The following is a 12,716-nucleotide window of genomic DNA, read 5'->3' on the forward strand; positions in this document are numbered from 1 at the left end:
ATCTCAGACCCAGCCTCCTTGCTGGCCGTGGATCCTGGCAATGCAATGTCTCTGTCTCCTTCTCTGTGGGTCCACACTTTTTAAGTGTTTTCCACCTTGTGTGACGGGGCTGGAGCTGTGGGAGAGCTGGGTCCTGTGCCCAGGCATGCAGTGCCAGCCTGGTTCTAGGGACTGCCTCTTGTGTGGCCTTTGGTTCCAACATCTGCAGGAGTCACCTGTTTCTGGACATATAACCCAACAGTCCTTTGCTCTGCTCTTGCCTTCCTGAAACTTTTCTCTCCTGGCTCTGCCTTTGGTTTCCTCTGCTTATACTTCCTGCCGGGGCTTTGCATTTGGCATAGAGGTGGATGAGCACCAAGGAATCTCCATGCCTCAGTGGCATTTTGAACAGAAGCAAGGAATTTTACATTTTTTTTTTCAATATGAAAGCAGTCACTGTTTATTAACTGACCAGGTTACAAAAATAATCATGGTAGATACCTTAGTTCATTCTTCTAATACACCTGTTGATCTGGTCTTCCCTGTGGCCAGAATCTCCACCTTCTACAAAATGGGTTGTCTTTTTCTTCATTCCACCCCCTGGAGATGACAATTTGAAAGGCCACAGGAAGTTATTTGCTTCTTTGAAGCGTTTTCCAACAGTACAGATCTCACGAATGAGATCGTCCCTGCAGATGATGTTTGTATTTACCCAGAGATCGAGCAATCAAACTGCTACCTGTCAACGCAGTTCTCTTCTTACTGGTCTTGCCATAACCACGCTTGTAGACTAGTTCATTTACTGACGTCAGGTTTGGGTGCCCCCACAATGTATGGTTCACAGTCCCCCGCAGGCTAAGCGAGGCCTCACTGGGCTTAACAAAGGCTCCACTGAAGACCTGGCAAAGGTGAAGAAGCCGCAGCACCTGACACCTCGGATCCTGGTGACAAAGGCCAGTTTGGGTTCTGCAGGCACATAGAAGCTGCCAGCTTTTCTTGCCACCCAGCCATTCGAACCTCAGTTCTGTGCGTCTGCCTGCATTCCCGGTGACAGTGCTCAGCTTTTCTGCAGATAAGCCTCCTCCTCGCCCTTCAAAGCATCTTTTGGGCAAACAGTTTTTTCAACCACTGGATCTTCAGCTCTGCGAGATCCCTTCGCCTTTTCTTAAAGGTTTCTGGCACAGCAGGAACCTTCCTTTTCTTCTTTCCCTTAACACTCTCCATGGTCCCAGCTGGAAAAGGGCAAGAACGTTTCCCTTAAAAGCTTGCAATGTCAGGCTCTTGTCCTTCGTTGCGGGCATTGCAAGTATCAGTGAAGGCATCAAAACATGTGAAGTAGAGCACACTTCTCCTGCTGCCCAACTTCGGTCAAAGGTGCCCCCTCTACAAAGCGTCACAGGAGAAACTTCTTTTCAAAGTAGTGCTGGACTGCGAGCTCGGAAATCTACGCCTGTCCATTCACTGCCGTCTTCCACGCAGCCTGGGAGTACCAAGGGGTACGTGACACCCAGCAGGAATGTGCGTCCGCTGGAGAAGTTTCTAGCAGCAAGGCTGTGAGTCTGCCAGAGTCTTTTCTTCGTCTTGGCCACCAGCAGCTTAATTTCAGTGATTTATTCTCCTCCCAGTGTCCTCGGCCTCCCGTCCATGAGTTTTATTAACTATGCTGTAGTCTTGACATCCTTCTTTATAAACTGTCTTAATTTTGTTTTTTAATGGAGAAAGGCCGGGTAGAAAGGGAAACAGAAAAACATAGAACTCACTCCCATTTGCAATAAAAAGTGCTTTTTATAAAAACAAAAATTAGGCCTGTAAGTGATTTTTTTGTTTTCTCACATGTGACTATACAACCAGGTTCACAGTGAACGCCCTGTTTTCCTCCTTTCTCCCTCTGGCATGGAACGGGACCTCAGGTCGAGTGGACAGGACCACCCAGGGCGCAGGTCAAAAGCGGGAGGCACCCAGTGGCATCAGCAGGCAGGGCCCCAGGGGGCCAGGCAGCTGGGCAGTGCAGCAAGAAAAGAATTGGATTACATAATCTACACGACAGGATGAAACGAAAGGCTCCTTTGAGGAAGTAACAGCCTCTAGGAGAAGTCGAGGAATGCCCGTGGGAGTAGCGCGTTCACAGCAGGCCTGGACAGAACAGATTTGATAGTCTCAGGCTCTGGCCCCGCACCACGGCCGGGCTGCTCCCCTTCGCCCTGACGCCGAGGAGCCGCTAGGACCTGGAAGGTGCTGTGGGAACAAGACAGTCGTATGCACAGAATTTCACAGTTAACAAATCACTTTTATACAAACAACCTCGTGGACTCCTTCTCTCATGCTTATGAGAAAATTTTAATTGTGTTTATTTTGCGAAGGTTCGTATTAGCTCACAGTTTCTCAGAGCCTCCTGGGAGCCAGAAACTGTAGAAAGACAACACATCCAGCCCTCCTAACGCCTCAAGGCAACTCCTCCTGCCAAAAACATGCAACATTCAAAGTTCTGAAACGGCCAGTGTGACCGATTATTCCCCACCATTGCTGAAAATCCACGTGACAGCGGGGTGAATGCACGCGAAGGTCCCTCGAGGCTTGGTTTGAAGGTTCCTTTCATGTCTTCCCCAGTGGTTTGGTTCCCTACTAATTTCCCCCACGGAACCTGCTCCCAGGTGCACTTGCCCAGGGTGCAGAGAAGCCCACTCAGGACTGAGGGCTGCAGGTGGCCCTGCACGTACTCCTTGGGTGTCCTTGGACAGGGTAGGGCCAAAGCCTTGACCACCCCTGGGCCTCAGTGTACTCATCTGTGAAATGGGTGGTAATCACAGAGTGGGCTGGAGTTGCAGCCCTTAGAAAATGTACCGGCGCATAACAGGATTCCCTTCTCCACTGCAGCTGCCTGCCCTCGCTCACCGTCTCCTGCAGAAAGGGATTAGTGAAAGTTGAGCCCTCAAGAGTTCTTGTAAAAGATTAACCCCTCCTTGTGGGAAGCAGGATAACGGCTCCTCCCAAAGACCTCCCCACCCTGGCCCTCAGCGCCTGTGAATATGCCTTCTTACGTGACAAAGGGGACGGAGGCTGCACTTGGGACCGAGGCTGCCAGTCTGCCCACTTTGAGAAGGGAGTTTATCCTGGATCATCCAGGGGCCCAAGGTAAGCACACGGTCCTCATGAGTGGCAGCGGGAGGCAAAAGAGCATCAGAGTGATGGGATGGGAGCAGGACTGGACCTGCCGTGCTGGCTTTGGAGAGGAGGAAGGGGCTGAGAGCCAAGGAGTGCGGGCAGCCACCATATGCTGGAAAAGGCAAAGAAATGGCAAAGAAACACAGCCTGCGGACACCTTGACTTTTGCCCAGTGAGACCCTTTTCAGGCTTCTGGCTGCCAGAGCCATACAATAATAAATTCGTGTTGCTTTAAACCCTACATTTGTGGTAACTTGTTACAACGGCCCAGTAAGGTGCCTTGCTCAGGGCAAGCTCGCATGTGTGACACCATCGCTGTTGTCATTTTTGTCGTCATCGTGGGCTCAGGGTATCCAGAGTTACAGTCATCCCACAGGTTCTCACAGTGGCCCCCCCCGTAAGGCAGCCTCATTTTAAGACTGCTGGACCCCACAGTGCAGCTCTCCCTTATCCAACCACGCAGGGGCGTGAGAAGAGCGGTGGTGAGACTCCTGGGTGACTCCTGGGCGCCCCGCGCTAACCCGCACGGGCGAGCACGTCCTGGCAGCGGCCCGGCAGCCTGCCTTGCGTGGACGCCAGGGGGCTCGCTGCCCTCCTGCTGACAGTCGTTCTTCAAGAGCGACGTGAGCCTTGCTTTCTCTGTATCTTTCACAGGCCCTTGCGCAGGATGGCTACGCAGTAAAAGGTTTTGGGGGGAAGGAATCCACGAAAAGAGCCTGTCAGTCGATGGCTGATGGAATGAAACCAGACGCCACTGAGCGAGGGTGCATTTCACGGTGCGGTGACTTCGCTGGGGAAGGGCGGGGCTTCTCCAGTGACAGACAAACTTCTCCAAGCCACCCGCCTGTCGGCAGCCCTGGCCTCTGCGGGTCTCCCAAGACGTGCTCTCGGAGTTCAGCGATGTGACACTGGGGGCAGCATTTCCCAAACAAATCAGGCTGTCAGTCCCACGATTTGCTCTCTGAGGTGACCGGTAGGAGGGCTGTCCGGAAAGTGTCCAGCAGTGTAATATGTTCTCGTCATATTAACAATGGCTGGATACTTTCCGGACAGCAGATGCACAAACACACAGAGAATAACAAACCAGCTTCAGTCAGATCAAGGACACAGAGTTGCCATTTGCTGTTGGGCACTGTGTTACACACTTCACACGAATCAGCAATTCTTAAAATACTCTTTGAAGCAAGCTCCATTATAAGCTCCATTATGTTTCCATAAGGTAATTGTGCTTTTTTTTTTTTTTTTTTGCTTTTTTTTTTTCTGAGACAGAGTCTCGCTCTGTTGTCCGGGCTAGAGTGCCGTGGTGTCAGCCTAGCTCACAGCAACCTCAAACTCCTGGGCTCAGGTGATCCTCCTGCCTCAGCCTCCCGAGTAGCTGGGACTACAGGCATGTTCCACCATGCCTGGCTAATTTTTCTGTATATATTTTAGTTGTCCACATAATTTCTTTCTGTATTTTTTTTAGTAGAGACGGGGTCTCGCTCTTGCTCAGGCTGGTCTCGAACTCCTGAGCTCAAAGGATCCGCCCACCTCGGCTTCCCAGAGTGCTAGGATTACAGGCGTGAGCCACCGTGCCCGGCTGGTAATTGTGCTTTGAAATGGTCCTGCACCCTGCCCAGGGTTCCACGTAATAAGGGATTACACTGAAAATCTTTCCCAGGTCTGACAACCCCCTCAACCCCCGCGCTCCCCCAGGCTGCAGTGCTGTTCCCCGGGAGGCCACAGCGCAGTGTGTTCATGATGCCAGAGGCATCCCAATCCCATCCATCTGCTTCCACCCACTGTCACCAATGTGCACTCGACACCAGGCATTTTGAAACTACTTAGCATCCAAAAATACGAGCACGTACTCCAAATTTCATAATATCCTTAGCAAATTCTGATCTGAGCACATAGGTTTTTAAATGGATTCAAAACAGTAGCCCAGATGACTTCCAAGTTCAGTCTGAATAACCATTTTATGTTGAATTAGTAAGTCAGGAAAAATGAGTTATGAATCTAGCAAGATTCCATTGTTAACTTTACAAAATGGGGACTTTATTTCAAAACCCTTATTTAAATATCGGCACTGTATCCTGGTCTCTTTCATTGCTTTTATTAAATCTATATGAAAACTTGCAGAAATAGGTTCCATGGGTAGAAAAGAAATTCCATAAAATAAGATTTTAGGCTTTTAATCCTCAAGACAGATTCAATAAAACAAAAAACAAAATAATACCTAGCTCCAGGGCAACTGGCAGAGGAACCATTTTGGAAAGTGCTGGAGTTAGAATCTCGTCCCACATCTGAACTCTCTCAAGGGCGATTATGAGCAATGGTCTGACAACAAATAAACCTGGATTTTCATTCTGGTTTCCCATTTACTGTTGCATGAACTGGAACAATTAGCAACTTCTTGGAACCCTAGCTCCTCTCACCCATAAAACCACAATGTCTGCTAAAATTGGTCGCTGTGGGTTAAGTAAAATAGGGTTTGTAGACACCTCAGTACGGCACCAGGCTCATTGTAAGTCCTTGATGTCTGGAAAAACTGAAAAACATCTTACACCGAAACAAATTCTAAATAAACCTGATATAAATAGAAGGAAAACTAAATCAATATTTATATTCTATTGAGATGAAAAAGGCTCCATGAAGCAAACGCCAGTGGTAAAAGCTGGGACGCAAACGCAGAACGTGTATCAGCATGTTAAGGTTTGCGACCGCTGCAAACACAGAATGGAGGGCTCCTCCCTAGAGAGGCCCCATACGCAGTGGCTCAGCGCTGTGCCTGGCTCATGGTAGGCAGTAATGTGTGTGTGTAATTATTATTGTTATTAAGTCCTCAATGTTGTCGATAGGTTCTTGGAAACTGTCACTTTAAGTGAAATGATGAATAACAAAACCAATATTTTTCTCATCAACATTACAACAAAATGACATTGAACAAAATGAGGCTATTCAAGGACCTGCTGTACGTCATTTTGCTTAAAGTCACAGTTTCCAAGAATTTATGGAAGTGAGGACTTACTATAAGTTAGTATTACTGATCAACATAAACTAAAAGATAAAAAATAGACTAAAGTACTTAAGTTTATATTCTCATATTAAAAGGTATCTTAAAATCAGACAAAAGGATAGATATTCTAATTGAAAACTACTGAAAATTAGGACAAATACATGAAGAGGCAATTTACATATATTTAAAAAGGTAAGCAAATATATATTTAAAAGCTTCACTAACAACCAAAGAAATGTGAATTTCAGCAATGAGACAAGTAGTAATTTATCCCTTCAAATTGACCAAGAAAGATAATCCCCGGTGTGAGCTGCCATTGAGGAGTGGAAACCTCCGCCCTCCTGGTAGGAGAGTAAACCGGGAAAATCTATCCAGAGGGCAAGTTAGCAATAGCTATCAGAGTCCCAGCTGATCGTGCAGGGCGTCCCTGTCTGATCTTGCAGGGGTTCTTAAAGGTCCTATGAAAATAACTGGACAGGTAAGCAACTATGTGCCCTGCTGACGGTCAAGCAGGCACGAGCTCTCTGCACAGTCTCCATGGCCAAGGGCCAGGCAGGATGGAGAGAGGAGGACAAGACCCTGGGGCAGAGCTGTGAATACCCCATGGTCTTGCTACTGCTCTTCTAGTTTTTCCTGTGGCCCTCATTCTTAGAGACATATCTCTGATCTAGGAATAGGGCTGGCAGCCTCCAAGCTTGCTCAGGGCCACTATTTTTTAAAAAGCATTTTTGAAATATATTTGACAAACAATAAACGCCCAGACTTAAACAATTTGACTTGTATACACTTGCGGAACTAAATCACCATAATGAAGAGAGTGGACATACCTATCACCCCCAAATGTTCCCTCGAGCCTCTTTGTCATCCCTCCCTCCTGCCCATCCCAGCCCACTCCCAGGCAGCCAGGGATCTGCTCTCTGTCACTATCCACTCGCATGCGTGTCCTAGAATTTTCTATGAATGGAGTTCCATAGGAACTCTTTGGGGTCTCGCTTCTATCACTCACCATAGGTATTGTGAGCTGCTTCCATGTTGTCGTGTGTATCAATAGTTCCTTTTTATTGCTGAGTAGTATTCCATCGTATGAACATGCCACAGTGTGCTTATCCATTCCCTTGTTGATAGACATTCGTGTCATTTGCAGTTTGGGGCTATTACAAATACACCTGCATGAATACTCATGTACAAATCTTTGTATGGACATATTCTTTGATTTATCTTGGGTAATTACCCAGGAGTGGAATTATTTCTTCTGGATCATTTCTTCTTGTTTTTAGTGGGGAAGGGGCGTGGAGCTTCCATGCCCTCCCTGGGCACACCGCCCTCCAGGAGCCCTCCGCGTGTTCTGTTACTCGGAAGCTCCTGGATCATTACTTTTTAATAAACTGCTTCCAGACAAGACGGGAGTAACAGAGACTGGATTTACTCACCTTCCCGAAATAGCCAAAAAAGAAAGAGAAAAAAGAAAACCGGAAAAAGTATATGAAATAATGGTAATTATGACACTGGTATCAGGCAACCAAGGCCAGTCATCCCCGAGAGACAGAAGATGAATGACACGAGCCCTCTCGTGGCCCCAGTTGACCGTGTGAGGGGGTTCCAGTTGTGGCACAAAGTGGGGAAACTAGGCCAAGCCCAGCAGTTTACAACCTTCTGAGTTCAGAAGGTGATGATGAGAGTCCAGGGAGTCGAAGGCAGCCAGAGCGTGTGGAAGAGTGACAGCGGGAAAACTCCACGCATCCGCCCAGGGTCCCCTTGAGTGCTCACCGGAGTAGGACCGGTGCTGGGCAGATGCTGCGAGGAAACTGCCCAGGCTGGGCAAGGGGCAAACCAAGGGGATCAGAACAGCGCCTGGTGCTCACACAGGCCGGGAACGGAAAACCTCATAATGCACGAGGCGCTAGGTAGGCTAGTCTGAAGGGTCTGCCTCTGCAGAAGGAATAACGAACCTTGGATTAAAGCTGCCATGTCTTGCCTAGCACATCTCCAATGTAAGAGTCAAATGGCTCAAACTATTTGCAAGTAACTTAGCCAGACCCCTAACAAAGCTCACAAATATCTACTGGAATATGAAGCCATCCAGCAGTTAACAAGGTAAAATCCACAAGTCTGGCATCCATTAAAAAAATACCAAGTATTCAAAGAAACAGAAAAATATGACCCATTTTAAGTAGAAAAATCAATCAAAACTGTTCCATTACTGATGTGGATGTTAGGTACTGAGGAGGGAGAGGCACTAACAGAGTTTATAACTATATTCTACACATTGGAAAAGTATAGATGTGGAAGATTTGTTTTAAAAAGCAAAACAACAAATCAGACTCTTAGAGATGAAAGGTACAATGTGTGAGAAAAAATATGCTGCATGGGATTCTGGAAAGACTGGACATTGCAAAAGCGGACTGGGGACCTTGAGGCCATAGCAATTAAAAATTTTAAAATGGAACAGAGAGAGAGAGAGAAAAGATTGCTTTAAATGGAAAGAACACTAGTAAGCTATGGGACAAGTTCAAGTGGCCTAGTACATGTGTAGCTGAAACCAGTGAAAGTCGGTTCTCTGATACTGATGAAAATTATAAACCCCCAGATCCAAGAAGCTCAGTGAACATAAACATGAACAGGAAGCAGCATAAACATGCACACAACCACACCAGGCACATGGTAATCAAATTGCTCAAAACCAGTGATTGAGAGAAAAATCTTACAAGCAGCCAGGGAAGGAAGGTACTTTACATATAGAGAATGAAAATAAGGGTGATGTGAAGCAAAACTGATAAAATTGCAAGGAAATAGACATCACAATTATACTGCGTGGTTTCAGTACAGTACCCCTCTCAGTGATTGTAGAACAGGCAGATAGAACATCAGCACGTGCCCGGCAGACTTGAATGACACCATCAACCAACCTGCCCTAGACGTCATTTATAGACCACATTGCTCATCAACTGCAGAATACACATTCTTTTAGGGAGCAAATGAAAAATGTACCACGCTAGATCATATTTTGGACCATTAAAACAAGTCTCAATAACTTTCAAAGGATTCAAGCCATTTGAAGTGTGTTCTCTGACCATAATAGAATAAAATTAGAAATCACTTACCTAAGGACATCTAGAAAATCTCCAAATACATACAAACTAAATAACAGTTCTGACTAACGCATGAATCACAGAAGGAATCAATAGGGAAATTAAACTGAATCAAAAGAGAAATTTTGAATGAAATGAAAATGAAAACACGCCCTATCAAAGTCTGTGGGATGCTGCTAACACAGTACTTTAAATTTCTAGCACTGAATGCTTATACTAGAAACACAGAAAGGCCTCAAATGACCTCAGCTTTTAAATGAAGAACTATAAACAGAACAAATTGAACCCAATGTAAGTAGAAGAGAGCAAGTAATAAAGATCAAAGCAGAAATCAGTACAATAGATAACAGAAAAAACAATAGAGAAAATGGATGAAATCAAAAGCTAATTCCTTGAGAAAACCAATAAAATTGATAAGCCTCTATCCAGGATGATCAGGACAAAAAAAAGAAAAAAAAAGGAAAAGTAAGGAAAAGAAAAGAAAAGAAAGACACAAATCACCACTATCAGGAATGAGAAAGGTAATATTACATATTCTACAGATATTAAAAGTATAAAAAGGAAATATTATTAAAAACTTCATGCCTATATATTTTACAACTGAGAAGAAATGGAAAAATTCCTTAAAGACACATTACAAAAGCTTTCTCAAGAAGAAATAGATAACAATTTGAATTCATAGCTTTTAAAACTTTCTAACAAAGAAAACCTCAGTCCTAGATGGCTTCACTGGTGAATTCCATTAATGTTAAATAAACATTTAAAAAAGAAATAGTACCAATTCTCATTGGGGACAAACTCATCCAGAAAACTGAAGCAGAGAGAATATTTCCAAATTTTTTCTAGGAGGACAGCATTACCCTGATACCAAAATCAGATAAAGACATTATAAGGAAAAAAAACAACAAACAGTATCCCTGATAGTCACTGGTGTCCCCTGCCTTGGATGAATTCTCCCCCAGAGGTGTCTGAGCCCCAGCTCTGGGCCAGCCTGCTGTGCCCCAGCCCCTGACTGAACCGGCCTCCTCTTGGAGCCTGTCCACATCTGTTTGTCCCTTTGCTTTGAATGCACTGTGAGATCACTGAGGAAACGTTTCTTCATACCCCAGTGCTGAGAACATGGTAGGTTTGGTAAGCATTCTTGGATTCAGGGTTGAAACTGGGAGGCAGATTGAATGTAAATGCTGGCAGGAGCAGATTCAACCTGGAATGATGTGATGAATTGAACATACAAATAAAAATGATCAAGAACGGTGTTGATGACTGGAAAATACAGAGCACCGTTATGGAGAGGAGGTTAGAGAAGCAGACATTGCTAAGCAGTGGAAGTGGGGGAGGTGTGACCTCCAAAGAGCCTATTTGTCATGATGGCTGACACTTAAATTCTGACTGTCCCAAATGATTAGTCTAAATCAAGCATGATAAGCCCATTGAGCCAGCAGTCCCCAAGGTTTGTGGCACCAGGGACTGGCTTCATGGAAGACAATTTTTTCACATACCGGAGTTGGGGGTTGGGAGGGGAGAGGTGGAGCTCTGCAGCCCGGTCCCTAACAGGCCATGGATGGGTCCTGGTGCTTGGGGACCGCAGCATTACAGCACGAGCAATTTAGGAATGAGTGTGAAAGGAACTCTTCTTGGGGACTTACTGAAGGAGTTTCCTCATATCTAATGATAACACCTGACAGTGTCCGGCATCGTGAGGCCAATCCAGCACACAGCAGAACACAGACATGGCTTCTGCCCTACCCCTGGACTTCTGGTTTTGTGAGATAATATAGTCCCTTACAATTTCAGTCTGTTTGGGTTATGTTTTACATTATTTTTTGTCAAAACCATTGTAAAGACTATTAGTAATAACGTAATTTGGGGCTGCATTAATGTAAGTACAGTTTTTAAGGCAAGTGTGGCGTGTGAGAGATCATGTATTAGGCAAAGATTGTGCTGCTGCTGTAACAAACAGCCTCCGCACCCCCAGAGCAAAATAGAAGTGCATTTCTTAGGTAATCTCAGAGAAGTCACTGCAGTTCCCAGCTCAGAAGGGCAGCTCTGCCACCTTCAACCCAAGGCTTCTAAACTCTCTCCGGGCATCACTTACACCCAAGGAAGAAAAAAGAGCATGAAGAAGTAAGCGCCTGCCTGATGTCTCCAGGAACAGGCTCAGAAGCAGGACTCGCTGATTTCTGCAGAGGCTGTGGGGAAAACTCAGTCAAGGGTGCACGCAAATAGCCTCTGGGCTGCAGCTGTGGCCCGGCCACAGCTCCGGCAGTGAGGGAGGCAGAGATGCCCGCTGCTGAGCCACAGCCTCCAGCACGAGCATATGCTTCCCAATCATCTCACTCCTGGGCTATTGCTTATCATTCTGGGGACACACAAAAAGCACTAACAGGGCCAGAGGAGAGTCACCAGGAGTCAACTAGCAGGTGAGACGACTCAAGGCCACATCCCATGGGTACAGAGGTGGGGAGTTGTAAGGGTGCTCAGGCCGGGGAATGAAGGCACCGGGTGGAGGCAGGAGGAAAGATTCTCACATGGCGACGTGGTTAAATGAATTAATTTTGACTCCAGGGCAAAGACCTTCTGTTTGGTGCAATTTACGGAGCAGGTTATGGTTCCACATCAGGAGGGAACAAAAGAATTACAACAGGTGAAGTTACCCAAGATTAAAATAAAGAACACTAATGAGACCCGTGGAGGAGATATTAATAAATAGGTCTTTGACCTACGACTTACCAACTTCCAAGGTGTTTAAGTCTAGAACAGAGACTAGGGCAGTTGCAACGCGACTACGTATCACTTATACACAGGAGATTTATGACTTCCTGTACGAAATCCTTAGTCTTGCAAGAAGGTGATTTTCAGGGCTGGCCTCCACCCTACGAACGTCTTCTCTGACCCAGCCCCGAGAGCAGCTCAGGCCTGGACGCAGCCTCCTGCTGACCTCAAGGCCACGCTCACCTTGAGCCGACCACTTTGAATGCAAGGCAGGACTTTTTATTTTGGAAAGTGTTTTGCTCACAGAACAGACACTGGTGACCATATCCTTTCAGAAAAGGATGTTGAGAGAACGAGTTACATCAGTAACTAAATTAGGACATTGTATCCTGTGGAGATAATCTCAAACCTTTGAAAATATATTTTTTTTCCTAGTCTTCACTGAAGTAACTTACCTGCTCTAAAGAATACCACAAATACACCATTGTCCCCTGCCCAGCACCACAAACATTTGCACTTATTTTTAAAGGCAAAGGCAGCAAGCATGGATCCAGAAGTGGAAGAAATTAGACACAGCTGACAGACATTTTCCCTGCAGGTCAGACGGCCGCGGGTTCAATCAAGCAGGCCCCTCACCTGCGGCCAGAGATCAAGTTATCAGGGTGGTGCCTGTGGACAGCTTGAGTCTCCACAGTCACTGGCAGACTCAGTTGCCTTTGTCAACTTGTGTCTGGGACATGATGCTGTTCAAAATACTGGTGAGACTTTCATGGCTA

At 46.0% G+C, this 12,716-nt stretch overlaps 1 pseudogene; it reads right to left on the reverse strand.

Moving 5' to 3' along the window:
* Positions 1-423: 423 nt before the first annotated feature.
* On the reverse strand, positions 424-1,203 carry LOC123647162 (annotated as a pseudogene).
* Positions 1,204-12,716: the final 11,513 nt, after the last annotated feature.

The sequence above is a fragment of the Lemur catta genome, chromosome 11, assembly GCF_020740605.2.
Source record: "Lemur catta isolate mLemCat1 chromosome 11, mLemCat1.pri, whole genome shotgun sequence".
In the NCBI taxonomy this organism is placed as follows: domain Eukaryota; kingdom Metazoa; phylum Chordata; class Mammalia; order Primates; family Lemuridae; genus Lemur; species Lemur catta.